Source organism: Lates calcarifer, linkage group LG1 (assembly GCF_001640805.2).
Source record: "Lates calcarifer isolate ASB-BC8 linkage group LG1, TLL_Latcal_v3, whole genome shotgun sequence".
NCBI lineage: Eukaryota > Metazoa > Chordata > Actinopteri > Centropomidae > Lates > Lates calcarifer.
In genome coordinates, this window is record NC_066833.1 from 24,521,351 (window position 1) to 24,539,060 (window position 17,710).

Below are 17,710 nucleotides of genomic sequence, written 5' to 3' on the forward strand. Positions count from 1 at the left end.
TCTGCTTCATAAATGTATAGAAATGAGAGAATAAAGAAAATATGCTATAGGGAAATAACAAGGAAAGCTGGATTTCTAGTGAATTTAGAGTTCAGTCAGAAGCTGAGCTAATGATGTTTCTCTTTTGATCATGGTTTGCAGACACTTATGAGATAGAGGTCAAATAATCTGTATAAATGTATTATGCCATTAGCAAATAACTAATATAGCAAGCTAAATGACAGTTAGCTAGCTAGCCAGCCAGATGTCCCCGACTGGTTAGCATGTTCTAGGCTGAGAATGTTGACCACTGGGACTCTAGCCATTAGTTCTCTAGTAACAGTAGTCCACGGACTAGCTCTACAAGTAGTTACTAAGTAAGGAACCATTTAACTATTTCACAAATTACCTTTGCTATGCTACTTTTTACACTTTGTCAACAAACTACAGAAATAAGTTGGGCTCATAAAGAAACAATTCACCTTCTGAGTCACCTAATCTGCACATCCTTTGGATTCTGGGATGGAAGCTAGGGAGAAATATGCGTAAACATCATACAGAAAGCCCCAATCAGTAGGTGAACTGAAGTGATACAGTTTATATTTTTATTTGAAACTGTGACCTCCTTGGCTATTTTGAGGTTACACATGCAATGTAAAAGAAGACATCTTTGACGAGCAATATTTAGGCAAAGAAAAAAAAAGAAAAAATACTGCTGTATAATCAATCACAACTTACTGTATGAATAACTATGCAAGCAGAGTATTGCTGTTGCTTTCTTTACGGTTTGGCCTTGGTGCAAAATGGGTCTAAAAGGTCAGAAAGTAAAGATTCTGTGCTTTTTTGTGAAATTCCGGAGAACTGAATGCAAATCTTACTTCAGCCTTTCCATTTAAGGAAATATTAATACAAGAGGTCAGCTAGGGTAGTATTTCTTAATGGTTTGTTTCCTTACAACATGCCAAAAAAAACTGAGTGCTGTATTTATAGTAAATTGCAATAATAATTTGTTTCTACTGTGCCAGCAGAACATATTCCATCCAGCTCCAGTCTGCCATGTTGCCTTTGAAGTGCCAGTGAAACCAATCACATTCCTCTCACAATTTCTCACTTCCTATCTCCTCCATTCATTGACTGAAAATAGCCTCTGAATCATTCCATGGCACCCACATTTATGTTTATTCTTTGCCTTCTTCCGTACAGGAATATTGTACCATACTTCACACCAAGCGCTCAAAAATGTTCCGATAAAATCAACAAGAGAAACCAAAACATGGAGTTAAAAAGATCGGAGGGGAACTTGCTCAAGTACATGTTGTGTTTTATTTCAACAACAAGGGCTAAAGATAACTTTCTGTACTAAAACCTGCCAGAGAAAACTTGCATAGTGTGTGGTTTCCTGGAGTAGTGTGATAGTTTCTAAGAAAAGACCAGTACAAAGATTAGTACAGAAAAAATATGCTACTCAGGCATTACTTTCTCTCTGAGGTTAGACTAAAACAACATTCATTGTTATAAAATGCGATGTGACACATGATGATGCTTCCTCCATTTTGAGCTCTCCATCTCTTTGTTGTTAAAGGTTGGCCCTGTGTTGTAAACTACTTTGAACAGAAAGCAGCTAAAGATGCCGTCATTACTAAGAAGCTTAGTAGGCTGTTGTACAGACTGTGGAAGTATCATCAATCAAGAGGATCCATCCATCCATCCATTATCTATACTGTTTATCGGTTAAGGGTCGCAGAGGGGCTGGAGCCTATCCCAGCTGTCATTGGAGGATCACCAGTCCATCGCAGGGCCAACATATACAGACAAACGCCCATTCACACTTACATTCACACTTACGCCAATTTAGAGTCACCAATTAACCTAATGTGCATGTCTTTGGATGGTGGGAGGAAGCCCAGGAGTACCCTGAGAGAACCCATGCAGGCAGAGGGAAAACATGCAAACTCCACACAGAAAACAGAAAACACTGTAATGAACTCACTCTAGCAAATTCTGTATTTTAATGAATTTAAATAATCGATTGAAATTTAAGTGTACGTTTAACATAAACAAGGGAGAAGTAGTTTATCCAGATAACGATGGGGATCAGCAATTGGTTGTTAGGTGGAAAATTTACAACTCATTTGTGCTTCTTTCTGGCTGCTAGTTAGTGGCCTGAATCTGCTGCTCCTTCCCCACTCAACACAATCAGTCCAGAAGTTTAAGTCAGCCCAAAAAGTCCACAATAACTAGTACTTTTTTGAAAATAAGGTGCCAAAGGGCTCTTTAAAGTAGCCAAATCTAGCATTAGTTTGTAGTACAGGTAGTATGTAGGTTTTAGCCTACATACACAGCCAACATTAGCATTATTTCTACAAAATTTAACATGCTTACCAGCCAGCCATCCCGTCTCACGATACAGTTTGTGACAGAACTACTGTAGCATCCAGCTGCCTCAACGTGAGTGGATGGAGAAGTAGCTCTGCCAGAGGTATTCTAACTCTTGTCTTGTAAATGCAGCAATGACTAAAGCTCTAGTAAGTCAACAGTTAATGCTTAATGCCAATGTTGGCTATGTAGTGATGGCAAAAACTTACATATTGCACCTTTAAGCACAAAACACAAGGATTTAAATAAATAAATAAATAAAACAATTGAAGCTACTCAGCTCTGGCTGATAGAACAAACTGTGAGAAGTTTTGTTTCTTCTCAGCTAATTGAGAAACATTAACTATTGCTTTGTAACTTTCTACCGCACCTATAAATGAAAATAGCCTCCTCAACTGCTTTTCGTAATGCCCATGTGCAAGGCATGAACTCTCAATGGACACTCAAATTGAACTACCCAATGACTGTACAGCACTGTGGTAAAACTGCATAGTTCCCTGATGTGTACTGCATGTGTCAGTGTATGTAATCCTCTCTTCCTCTGCAATGACTCCCTCCTGTTGGAGCTGTAATTATGAATGTCCTCTTAGTTCATATCCAGTCAAGTAAGGTTTAAGGTTTCTTTCCTTAATTCTCTAACAAATGCTGCAGGAATAACATGGGCAAACATCTTGCATGAGAAATGTCTGAATGTTTTGGCAGTGTGTGTTTCCTTCCACTACTTAACCTTAAATGTTACACAACCCACTTAAGTCTTCACTGCTCCAACAAGCATCCATAACTTTGCTGTGTGTATGCAAAGTTTTTTGTATTCATCAGGAAAAAAATCTGTATACTGTGTACTGCACTACAGCCATGCAAGGGTGACAAACCCAACATGTAATATAGGTGACAGTATTACTATCACCTGTATATTACTTATTATATTACTTATTATCGTTTGGTGATGGGCGTGTGTATATGTACTAAACTGTGTATCTTCCTTTAGGGTTTACTACGTCAGAACCTATAAATTTAAGATCCACTACTTCAATTCGTTAGTCAGTTTTCTGGCTCAGAGCTTCTCAATTAAACACACATGACCACATCCTAATTGAGCTTGTAGTTCAAAATGTTCTGCTCTGATGAATGAGACGCTGAGTAATTCAATGTCTGTTTTCAAAGGATGCAGATTCTGAAGTACTTTAACAAGGTGTTGCATACATAAAAGCCCTTTTTTGTATAATTTTGACTTAAGAGAGCTTAAGAAAAACAACAGTGCCTCCAGACACCAGGGGCATGTTTTTAATGAGAAATGCCTTTTAAACAAGCAGTTTTTTTTTTTTTTTTTCATCAAGCATCAGTCAGAGAGTTTTTATAAGCAATGACAGTGTCATTATGTTGCATAACAGATAGTTTTCAAGCCTCTGCACTTTAATTAAAACTCTGCACAGTGACAGATTTAATTAGAAAAATACACGTCTTGAAAAGAAAAATGTGTGGATCAGCTTACAGCAGCTGGAGGCCTGCTCCTGCTGCTTGCTTCTGCTCGGAAAGTAAAGAGTTGATTAATTTGCCACAGTTTGCTTACAGTCAAAGTTTTTACAAGCTGACAACTACATGACACTGTTCAAATCCCAAATTATCTCAACTTTATGAAATAGCAAATATGGAGAATGATGCACAATAGCAACATTTACTCTGTGTCTTTATTGAACTATCAGGGTTCATTGAGTGCATGGAGTAACAAGCAAAGATGTGGAATATATGTGATTACAAAAATGTGTGTTTTAGCAGAACAAGAATAAATCATTTTTGACAAATGTAGCACTTTTGGATGGCATGGTTGTGCAGTGGTTAGCACTGTCACCTCATAACAAGAAAGAATGTTTTAGGTTCAAGCCCCAGTTCGCCTGCGGCTTTTCTCTGTGGAGTTAACATGTTCTCTCTGTGCCTGCGTGGGTTTTCTCTGAGTACTCTGGTTTCCTGCTACGGTCTAAAGACATGCAGGTTAATTGCCCATAGGTGTGAATGTGCATGTGAATGGTTGTTTGTATGTTGGCCCTGTGACAGTGTCCCAATGTCTGCTGGGCTTGGTTCCAGCCCTCTCAAAGTATAAGGAATTGTGTGTACCGCAGGTCTGTTCTTCAGTGCTGGGTGATATGAATACCAACAGGAGGAGTTCTCACACATTAGTTTAAATCTGCTCAAATGCCACAAGTTTCTGGAGGCATATGAAAAAAAGACATTTCCCTTTCACACTTTTTTCTGTTTGTTTGTTTTTGGAATAACAGTCAAGTTACATTATCAGTGTCATGTATGTGGACATGTGTGTTAAAATGACATTGATAAATTAGGCAATTCAGAAACATAACTCTGGATTACTCTCCAACCTTCTGGCTAAGCTGCTGTTGACACCTGAATCTGTGCCACAATGAGCTTTCTGAAGAGTCCCTGTCTTCTCTCTGTCTAGACTGCTGTAATAACCCAAAAGTAATCACCTAGAAAAGGTGCGTGTGTCAATGTGTATTAACAGAATGGCACTTATTTGAGTGGCAGGGGTGTGAAAGTACTTACATACCTTATAAAAACCCCTGGAACAAAAGGGAGGATTGTCATCACAGTATGTTTATGTAGCTCTGTCTGTTTCTTGAATTTGTCTGGGTCTATTTTTAGCCCAAGTTTCCATGAAATGTCATCTTTAAAATGTGGAAGTCTAACGTAGCTGCATGCTTTGGACTGTTGTTGAATAATTTCATTTAGGAGAAACCATGTCATGTCTTTTTTTTATTTATTTATTTTTTTTTACCATAACTCAACAGTGTAGACTCCATAGATGCATCTTAATATGAAAAATATGTCTCTGAAACAAGAAACAAGGCAGCCAATAGTCATAAATCCTGAGTGGAACTTGTTCATTTTTTTCTTTCTTATAGATTTTAAGAACATTTGTCAATGAAGATGTAAATGAGATGACTTCAGAAATTACATAAATGTAAAATTCCCCCTTACAAATAGCTAAAATGACTCCTAACGGCTTGACATCAGCAGCACATGGGGATAAGCACAAAAAACCTTAAACAGAGTGGAGATGGGAGGAATTCTTTGATGCACGAGTAGTTTCATGGCAACACAAGGGGGGGGCAAAATATTACATCATAAAGCTAATTTGGGTAGTGCATGTTCTGGTTTGCTTTGCCCCACCTCCCTGCTGAGCCCAAGGGACCAAGGTTATGTTGTCCAGATGGAGAATAATAGCCCACACCTGGGCCTTGGCCCAGACCCCAAGTGCAGCTCCAGCATGGCCCCAAAGCCTGACTCAACTAAACATCCAATGAGACCTGTCCCAAACCCCCACTGTGGTCTGACCTGAGTCTGCCAGCACACAATTAACAGATTTGTTGCACCAGCAAACAACATTTCTAGGCCTCAGCATTGTGCTTGGGGCAGTGTTTGCTTCTGAAGCTTATTTATTCATCATACCCTTAAACATGTAAAAGAAAAAAACAGACAGTGACAAAACCTCTCAAAGTAGTACTTGGTTCCAGAAACAGTTTGATTCAGCTTGTTAGCAAATTTGTACACTTCACTGTTACAGCCCCCCTGTGACCTCAGGACTTTCCCTGTGTTTTCTGTGTTTTGTTTCTCTGTCTGTTTTTGCCCTAGTGCCTTGCCCCACCCCACCCCCTTCCTATCCACTCACCTGGTTGCAGTCTGCAGTGTCCAGAGCCCATCCTCTCTGCACCACTCACCTTAAAGCCATAAGTCAGTCTCCACCATTCCTCTCCCACATCGCTCACCTGCTCACCAGCCCTGTACCAATCTGCACTCTTGCTTCGACAAGATATTATCTCGAGACATGAAGCTATGAGGGTCAATGGAATGGTTTCTATGCTGTTCATTTTGTCTCTACCTGCCAAATAACCAATCAGTTGTCGGCTGATGTTAGAAAACACAAACAGCAGGAACAGAGTTAGCACACTAACTCTTTCTTCAGTTCAGTGTTACAGGTAGATTTATTGACCTCAGTGCAGCTAGATGTCCAATAACACCTGTTGTTTTTGTTTTTCTTTCTGTAGTGAATGGAATGGTTGAATGTGACAGAGCGTATTTCCACTAAATACTGCCTTGCCTTTAGTAACTTTCCTTCCAGAATCGTACAGCAAAGTGAAACATAGTATGCCGCCAGTGGCTTTACTGTAAGTTATGTATGTGTTTATGTTGTCATGTTCATTTATGTGTATTTCTCAATTCCACTAAAGCCATGAAGTTTGACAGTGTGAGTATAACACTTGTACTGGTGCTCTGAAGTTCAAAGACAGTTTTTTCCTCCACCCTTTCTCCTCATTTTTACACATCCCCTTCCTTTTGAAATCACTCTGCCTCCACACCAGCTCTCCAACTCAAACAAGTCAGCACAGATAGTTTGGCTCTTCCACTGAAACCAGAGCATAGGTACTCTGGTTGGACAGGGAGAACAAACAGCTCACATGTGGTTTCTTGATGGCATACTTTTCAGCACTCAGGTTTTGGAGGGGTATTCAGAGAGTGCATTCCTGGTAATTAATAAGGCAAGTGCAGGTTTCCATTTGGAGTTTCAGTTTCATAGCTGTGGAAACATTAACAGAATGAATGCAACAGAAACATTTTTGTGAAGAGTTTTTTTGTTTTGTTTTGTTTTTTGTGGTTAATAAATCAGGAAATATTTGTAATTTTTTTTAACATTATGTCATATTGATGATATATTTTATGTATATTTTCATTTTCAGTCCCTATATCCTGAAAAAATGTGTATACACACACACACAAAAACTAAGGACTGAAAAAAAATATGTATATAATGTATACAGCAAACTTGCCTCCCAGTTTCTACTTTTCTTTGCTTGTTTCTTTTAATGTCACCTTTATATCTACCCACAAGACCATTACAGGGTTATTTTCTAGATAATAGCTTGGTCTTCGTAGTCACTGTCACTTGAGTACGTGTGTCTGTGTGTATACGCACATGTTTCTCAGGCAAGTATGAAATAGCTATGAAAAGAAAATAGTGCCCTTATCCAGTGTTTTTCATGCATAAAGGTAACAGCCTTGCAAGTGCAGGCATTATTATTATTTTTTTTTATGTTTTTGTTCTCTTCCAGCATTTGCCATATGTTTTTTTAAATTGTAAATTCAAAATGAATGCATTACCAAGCAGTCAAACACAATCCCATTTATTTTTTGCCATATAACCCAAAACAGCCCAGAGTAAACTGGTGTCCACCGTGTCTAAAAATTCTGTTTGAACACATATTTGCAAAGCAAGTGTGTGGGAGGAAGCTGGAGTACCTAGGAAGAATCCATGCAGGCACAGGAAGAGCTTGCAAACTCCACACAGATCCCTGGGAATTAAACTGATGATTCTGAATTCAAAATTACATCCAGCCTTCAAGTTCAGTGCCAGTGAGCAGGAAGTAGAATTTCTTTTATGCAGCAAGGTGGAAAGTAAGGGCATGGAGGTCAGAGTGGTGGATGGGTGTGTACCATGTCTGACTTTGATGCATGGAGACCAGAGCTGGTGTCCTGTCACAGCCCTGCAATTAAAGGTACCCTGTGGAGCTTTTGGCCTCCAGTAGCACTATGAAGCAGTTTTTTTTTAGAAGGTCCCTGGCTGTGTTTGTATTATGTATGTACACAAGGATGCACATTGCACGCAATTCATGTTTCTGCCAACTGCTTCACACTATGCCACTGATAAATGCAAGGAAAGGAGTGCTTGCTCGTGACAATGAATGTAAACAATACAGATTTCAGAATATTAAAAAAGTAATCTTTGCAAATGTTTTATGAAAAAAAGACATGTGTTTAACACACTTGTGAGACCGCAAAGAATCTACAAAATGCAACTGCACCGGACTCCTTTAATGCTTGCCTTTTTATTAACCATTACAACAATCTCTCCTCATCCTTGGGGTGCCAGTCACAACATAGCATCCCTACTTTGAATCTGGCAAGGAACTTTACAAGTTGTCCCCCATTTATCTGTCCTGTCAATTTCCTGTCACCTCTGGTGTCAGCTATCTTACCATACCAACAATAATTTAGCAAAAACCACAGTTTTCCCCTAATCTTAACCATCCATACTGTAGTTACCAGATCAGACACTGAGCCTTTACAGAAACGCATCAACATCACGTCATCTTCACTGAAATAGTAAGGCATCATATAGGCCATTTAGAACAGTTGTTCCATTGTAACAACCTAATCTATTACAAAGACTGTAGTTTTTCCACAAGACATACAACAGGATAACACTCTGTTCCCACCTCTTAGCTGTGCTGTATTCTCATCTTCGAGTGTCGGGAAACACCTACTTTTGTTCAGTTATTGTTATTATGTCACTGTGATATTCATGTAAAGTGAATAAATCTCAACCACCTCTTTTTGGTAAACTAAGCTCAGTAATGCACAAGTATACATATTTGACTTTAGCTTTGCCACTGTGTCAGAGTGCAGTTAGTGGAAGAGGCTGTGATGTAGTTTTGTTTGGAGTAGCTTCTGTGGCTGCAGTGGTTTGGCAGTTTGTGTGAAAGGCATACTCGGTGTAGGGGAATTTATCAAACCAACAAAACAGAACACATTCAACCCAGTGAAACAGTTGTCTCTTCTTTCATCTGTGCAAGTTTTCTCTCACTGCTGTGTGCTGAGTCAGCTCCCCGATCATCTGCACACCAGTGAGACCAGTGACCCAGCTGGCTTCACTTGTGCAACAGCAATCAAACTGCAGTGTAAAAAGGTACACTCATCTGGCCACCCTCACGCACACTCACACATACACATACACTGTTGTGAAACAAACTTTTTTGTCCTTTTTTGTTCACTTGCAAGTGCCTGTAAAACAAAGAAAAGGAACACAACAGTTTGTATAAGAGTATTTTTGTTGGAGAAGTGTTTGTTTGCAAAACAAATGAAGAGAAACAATATTGCATGCATCACAGTGCACAAATACCAAACAATGGTTACTTTGTATTTAGTAAGGAAGCTGGAACAGTGGCTATCCCCATTATAGGTCTAGCTACACTATGCACCACACACCAACTATAACCACAACAAATTATATATTATTATGTTAGAAAAATGGAGTCAGTTTACTCAAATACCTGCTATTACTGATCTTGATTTGCATTTGAAAGCCAACATTGATAGAAGCTGAGTTCTCTGCAGTGCATTATTATTTGTTATTTTTTTCAGTTTGATGCTTTAGGTAGAAGAAGAAAAGTGTGAGTGCAAAATGCAAAATATATTAGAAAATTTGGCTATGCATATGAAACCAAGACAGATACATGTCACACACAGGGCTTGGCCAGCAACCTCATAGACCTCAATTTAAATGCTTAACCTAGAGACTGTATGCCTTGAGCAAAACATTTTGGACATGCAAGATATATTTAGATATATCTGATATATCCTTAAGATATATCCTGTGTGCATGACACAATATCTCTGCACATAACAATAATACTAATAATGTGGAAGGTGGGGTTTATTATCTTTGCATCTGTCTGAACTGATATAGTTTATGAGACATTAGTGAAGTTTATGCTTTCTCAAAGTCAGACAAAAGCAAGTGTTCCCTTTAAAATCATCCACTGTGGAGGATAAACACCCTCAACCTAAACTCCTCCTGGATATGAATCATAAAGTTGCTCTGTGTTGATAAGCAGAAGCAACAGGGTCTACTCACAGACACACATACAGAGCATCTGCGTGATGTGTATCCGTGGAGCTGGAACTGACTGGCCTGTCAGCGGGGTGTGTAATGGCTTACACACATAGACAAGTCATCCTCCATTCCCCCCAGAGAAGTTTGAAGGGAGTGCTCCTTTGTCTGTAACACTGTTGGATGCACTTGCAGTGGACCCAGCCCTCTAACACAGCAGCGCAGCTGGAGGAGACCACAGCTCCTGCAGGGAAGAGGAGAACTGTGTGTGCTTCAACTTTGAACTTTCTGACTGGATTCTGTGAAGCTGCTACTTCCCATCTGAGCTGCAGAGGTAAAACTAAAACCCAACAAAAGTATATATAACCTCTCCCCTACAATTAATCCATGCATTTCTTTGAGTGATATGGGGACAGGGTGGGGAACAAAGTGAAGTGAACCCAGTCAGAAATTCCGGACGTGCTGTTTAGCAGTAGGGTGATATTTGACACTGGAAATGTAATAAGGTAATTTGTCAAAGCTGACACCACAAACAGGCCTAATCTAAAACTGTGAAACCATTTTGGCAAAACACAGGAACTCCCAATGAGATCAAATTCTTTCCCCAAACCAGTATTAGCCCACATGAGCTTGGAAAATGTGGGTGGGAAAATAGAATGAGTAACATTCTCCCCCTCAGAGAGAATATAAAAGCGGGGATTTTCAGAAATCAAATTTTCTCCACCTTCTACACCTTTTTCATTTATTCCCAAAGCACTACACCTGGTACACTGGTTCAGTGCATTGATTTGGATGTTGATGGGTGCTCCTGCATATGCAGTTGACACCTTATTTTGGACTTGCATAGACACTTGGATGAAGATGTGAGCCAATGGGATTTATAGATGGGGTTTTGGATAATAAGGCTCTGTGACCAACAAATGTTGATACTTATTGATACTTAAATGTTTTGTCAAGCAAGACAGTCATTTCAAATGAACACCACATTTATGGTTTTTGAAGCCTAAATACACTCACCAGAAGTAAAAAGCTAATGTTAGGTCACAAATGAGCCACACCATGGTTGCTTCAAAGTCACCACCACTAAGCCTCTAACTTGTCATTTAGCACATTTACCTCTTCTACAAAAGCCTTTCTTCTTAGAAAGAAAAAATAGTTAGCAAGAGCACGACTATGAACACAACAATAAAGGTGAACCGGTCAGTAGATCAGTTTTCATTTATGACTTTATGACATCGATAACTTCTGTTTTCTCATTTAGCCACTTGTTAGCATCTGCCTTTTTTTTAACAATGTAAAAGCTTTAAAAATCATGTGAGGTATTTCCTGGTGGATCTTATGTTGTAGAATAAAACATGAACATGTTTTCTCATCTAACCAATACCCACTTAAAATACCCATTGACCTTGGGGATGAGGGAACCAGAAATGCTAAAATGCTGACTTAACTCTGGGTTTTAGGACACATTCCTGCACCACTTTTTTAAAACATTAACAAATATTAAAATTATAGTTTGTAGTTTTGTGGGGAGTTACATCCTGGAACCATTTCTTGGCTGGAGGCTGTGACTCCCTGGGGTCTTCACTGTTACCTTCAGACCTTTCCCTGTTTCCAGTCCTCCTGTTAAGCCAAGCTAATCAGACACTGAGCAAGGTATCAAATAAGAATAAATATCAGACTACTTTAAATCGTGTAAAAACTATCTTAGCATTGAAACCAGAGAAAAATTCAGCTGCAGGATGATAATATTCTTGCTTTCTAATTAATTGACAGATATAAAAAATGGTACTGATCTTCTCATCTACCACTCAGAAGAGCATATTTCCCAAAAATAATTAACTATTCCTTTGCTATGTTCTAATAATAAAATGAATTGCACAAATGCTTGGTTGGTAACTAAGCATCAATGTGTTTCAGTTTACTTTCGTATGGTTGCTTTGTTCCCAGGCCCATTACAGTGTTCACATGGACAGTGAAGAGCATGTTCTCACAGACAGAAAGTGAGCGAGTGTGTAAATGACATACCCCTGTAGCAAGTCTTTCAAACATGTGCCAAGATCAATTTCCATCAAAGATCCACAGGGAATAGAATCCCAGCATCTCCTGGAGATGAGTCAAGTGTATGTTGGAGGGAAAACCACTAAGCAGCAAAAGTTTTATCCACAACAGTAGACATCACACAGCCCCTGTGTCAAGTTTACAGAAAGGTTCTCAAAGTCTTTTCACCCTGAGGGCAACAAAAAGTGAAGGTTTCTTTGTTTCAAGATCCAAAGCATACAATTAAAACTTTTAAATGTGTAATATTGCAAAACTTTGGCTACTACTTTGGCATTAAATACTTAAAGTCCAAAACTGCCTATTCTTTTGCAGAAAATATACAACTAGAAAATAATCTAAAAACACATGATTAGTTTATGAGTCACTATTTAATAAAGTAAATTTTTTGGAGCTTCACTTTGATAGATTTGGCCATCTTTTTTCAGATTTATGATGGTGATAAACTCACTTTATATACTCTAATTTTAGTTTACCTTTGTTTTCATTTTCAGTTGGTTCAGATAATCAGACTGCCATCTGCTGTAAATCTGTGTATGGCAGTATTGCTTCATTGCCTCTTGTATAAGATGTATTATAATGGATGGGAATGACTGTTACTGCTCACACGAACTTCAAATACATAAGAAAATACATTTTGTTTTTTGAACTTTTTTCTTTCAGTCATCCTGAGACATGCCCCTGCCTTCGTATTCATTTGTTCTCACTTCAAAGCCTCAACAGAGATACAGAAAATCCGTGGAACTAAGCATGACCTTTATCCCAGAAAACTGCACAACTAGACAGAGTTGTGATGTGGGTGAATGACAGAGCCGGACATAACGCTAGGAGCTGTGTGGAAGCCTGAGAATGGGCGGTGGCTCTGTTTCCTCTTCTTCCTTTGCTCATCCACATCCTCTCCCTTCATGAGGTGAGAAACATGTCAGCAAGCCACGGCTGTGTTGTTTGCTGGAGTTCAGCTGGCGATATAATTTAAAATGTGAAGCACAATGGAGGCATTCATAAACACTTAGTGTGATAGAATGGGCTATTGAATGGCTGAAAGTATTATGACATTGAAGGAGTCATTTCAAAGTATTTCTTAGACATAACAATCTTTCTTTTGTTTGTGGTGTGTTTGTTCTTTAACAGTCCAGCAAACCTGCAATACATAGTTCACTGTTCAGTTTGCTAGGTTTAATAAGAATATTTCATAAAAAGGATTGCTATGACATTTTGGTCACAATAACATTATCATGAAATTTTGATACCATGCTAGTAAGTTATGGATCTAGGTATCACACCTGATAAAGGTCCTGATCTATGATGCTTTTTATATAGTGTATCTACATGAAACATTATAACACTTGCTTAAGGCATCATAAAATTTGCTAGAAGACTACCTAATGCAACTAAACTACAGCCACAGGACATTTAAAATAAGGAATAATATCACTTGCCATGTTAAAGTATCACAATCTTGTATAATCTGCCCATTTCATTTAATTAATAATACTGTCAAGATTTGCCAAACTGCCTTCATGACTACAGTCATCAAAGGCTGTTTTGGTATCAATACCAACCATAGAACTCAGATAGCGTGGCAAGATATCATCATCATACAGTTTAGCCGATCAGCCACAACATTAAAATCACTGACAGATGAAATGAATAATATTGATCATCTCATTACAAAACAATGTTCTGCTTGGAAAGCATGGGTCCTGACATTCATCCTTGGACTACGGGCGAGGAGGCTGATATTTCTCATCCACTGGCTGACGACACAGTTATTGTTGCTTGGATACCTCTCTTATTCAAGAAGGTGAGCTGTCTCTTTTTTTCTCTTCAAAGTCAATGAATTCTGTTTCTGGTCCCTTTAATCAATGTGCTAACCCACAGCACCCCAGAGGGTGCATTTAAGAATTAAATTTTTTTTGCTATGTAAATCACTGGTTGCCAATAATAGTCATAGTAATCATAGTAGAGGAATGACAAAGAAAAGCAAGAAGAGTAGCATGTTTCACCATTCAGCTGTAGCATGGCACCATTATCATTCACCTAGACTAAATTTAAACTATTTTTTTCAGCTGACATAGTAGGTATTTTTTTAGCCAGCCAGCAAAGCGTCATTATTATTCCCCCTGCAACATTATGTCCAGGATAGGGGAATGAACCTAAGATGAATTAATTAGAAATTAAGTATTTTCATTGCATATCCCACACTAAAGTGGATGCTGTCACCTGATAAATGGATTGTGGCTCTGGTCGTTAGCACAGTCATATATTTCCTCTAGACCCACATGAACTGGCATATGTCAGAAATGGCTGTTAAAGGTGATAGATGCTAGTAGTCAAAACTGTGTTGTGTGTACTTTGGACACATAGGGAACCAGATGGTGTCACCATTACCTTGAATTAAATTAAAAAGATTGGTTTGAGATTTCAGGAAATACACTTATTTAACTTCTTGCCAATAGTTAGATGAATATGGTTCACTCCCATGTCTTTGCTTTACATATGGAGCTGGAGCCAGCAGCCATGTTACCAACGTAGCAACCTTCTCTCCAGAGCCGATGGCTAATTTTGTGCCTAATGGCAAATTGAGTGACTTTTTGGCCAGACATTAACTACTGTACCTTGAAGAGAGTCACTGAAATTTCTCAGTAAATGTGTTCACATGGCTGCATAGTGTAAAATAGCAATCTAGAAACATTTTAACCTGGCTTGAGCTACTTTCCAGTGAAGAAATGCAATGAGTTGCAAGCCTATGTTACCATGAGGAGTGAAAGCAGGGGAAGCAGATAGCCTTGCTCCATCCAAAATTTGAAAATACACCTACCGGTACCTCCAAAGCTCACTGGTAAATATGTTGCATCTTTATTTAACTCTGACAGGTATTTAGAAACTTTAGATAGAATCATGCTGGCTGCTTCCCAGTCTTTATGTTAACTAAATGTTAGCTTATTTAGTATTCTCAGCTAACTTAACCCACTTAACCCAAATTTTTCCAGACATGAAATATCCAATCATGTGTCATTTAAATAATCATATTTTTTATTTTATTTTTATTTTTTAATTTCCATGGAAAAGTAGGTGAAAAAGTGTCATAATTGTGACCGGTGGGATAATGTGTTGCATACTGAATTATTTTCCTATTGCAATATTTATCCTATTAAGCATCTAAATATTCTTATATCCCAGCCCATTTATTAGCACATGTAAAACTCCATATGTGAAAAACCCTTATACAACACTGATACAGTGTATGCATAAGGTATTTCAGACACATTTTGTTATGTTGTAGCATTATGATCATTTTTCTCTTCTTATCAATCTACACACAATACCCAAAGTGAAAACAGAACTTTCACTATGACTCTTGAAATTTAGCTCAGGTTGTTTTTAGGGCCTTATAACTGAAAATAACTAACCTAACCCTTATAACCCTAACCCTATCACTGTTGTGACCAGAGGGATTGAATGGGTTAAGCTAATCCAACTAATTGGGATCCACTTAAGCAACAATAAGAGTTCTCCTGGATAGCTTCATAGTTAAAAACACTGATTCTCACCTGTGTTTGATCATCAAACTTAAAGTAAATGCATAATGTTTAGCTACCTCTTATATCTTGTTATATATCCTTAAATACATATTCTTTTATGTCTATATTACTTCTTACATTTTTAACCACTGCATGTTTCTATTACCATAGGCTACATTCGGTGGCATCAACTCTGCTAACTCCGTAACATTATCCCGTAAATTGTTGCTGGAACTCAAATAATTTTCCATTGAGATCTAGGATAAGAAGTTATGGAAAAAAATATTGTGGCTATTCAGATCCAAGTTATTGTATCATCTAGCTACCATATACAGTAGCTCACTGATTGGTCCATGCACAGTCTTTGTTCTACTAAAATTATGCATTCAGCTGTGAAGTGTGTATTTTTTATGTTTTATTTTGTTGTCTTGTTAGTTTTCTTGGACCTAGTTTTCATTCATTTTCCCAACAACTTGTGAACTTTGAAGAAATTTACAGTGGGTTAAAATGTAAAACCTTTCACTTCACAGTGAGGACCTCAGATTAGATTCCAAGCCATTTACTGCAAACCACAATATTCCTTTTTCATTAGCCTCATCGTGAACCTTCACGGCTGTAAACTTGATTAACTAAAGTAGTGCAAGCCAAGCCTGTTTATTACAATCTTAACTGAGAAGAATTAAAACTAAGTGGTGTAGGTTACTTCAAATAAGTATAGCGTGTGTACGGGAATTGAATTACAAAACCCCTTCTCACCTTGTCTGGTAACATGAAACCCAAACTTTACGTTGAGAAATGTGGAGCTGGCACAAACAGATAATCTCCCTCCTTAGACTTACCACAAACCACATGCTGCCTGCTCTCAGAAACACATGCTCCCTTCCTTTACTTTTAGCCAACTGAACACTTATTCCCACCTCTACATCTGCTGAACAAGATGAGCAATTACACAAACCTCCTATAATGTGGGAGAAGAGAAATTTACAACCATTACATGGATGAAGACATGGAGGCCTAATTTCAGCTCAAGTGAGGCTTAGTGATTCAAGCCCTCATCACCCTTATTTTCTGTCAGCTTCTAAAATAAAATGGTCTATTCATATTGTGTTTCCTCTCAGTCTAATGTGGACTGGTGTCTTTCTTAACCATGAGTAATCTTAGCTCTAAATAAGTTAATTGGGTGGGAGACCTTAAAAATTGAGAGGTCATCCTTCACACTGTGGCTTGTTCCCAGTTGTTAATTTTACTGCGGGTCATGCCTTCCTTGTCACCCAAGGAAGCAATCCTATCTCCTCATGCCATGTTTCTTGACTCAACTGAAGCTATAGAGCATATCATAAAAAGTGTGGGGCTCCTGTCACTTTTTGTGTTTCAGTGCCTCCAGCATGTTTGAACTTGCTTCTCTGCAGACATGTAAGTATGAGACAGGTGAATGATGGGTAAATAAAGGCATCTCTCAGATTGTTTTTATCCATGAAATGTAGTGATACCACTATGATTGTTTGCCAGAGCATGAGGGGTTTAGGCCAACCTCTAAATTGATGACCTTGTGATTGGAACATAAAGTAGAAATTTGGGGAATTTTCATTTTATCCAATATGTTTTTCCTCTTGCAGGTTTTGGCTCCCATTTTGACAAAACTAGTAAGGCTGACTAGCATGGGAGAGATCATTTTTATTTTAAAAGGGTTGTTGGCTAGTGATCAGTCAGGAGATTTAAGATCTCAGAACCTCTGAAACCAAAACCAATTCATTTTTCTAATATTCAAATATTCCACCATAGTCTACCAAGTTTGCCCAATTTCTTCATATGTTTTCCTTTAACACCAAGCCAATACCTATACACTTGCACATGCTTCTAATGTCTGCCTTGGATGAGTAAATGCTGCACTTGTCTTGGAATGGAGACTTTAAGGGTTATGGGTGATAGCAAGTAAAAGTACAACTCTTGACAGCTGATTCTTGGATGGCTGCTTCTCCCTTTCAAAACCAACCTTGACTTAAATGCAGCAGCAAATCCACCCTTAAGACAGTGCTTCCATCCAGTCCTCTCACCCTGTAGCACCATGCTAATATGCATCTAAAGATGCACTTATGTG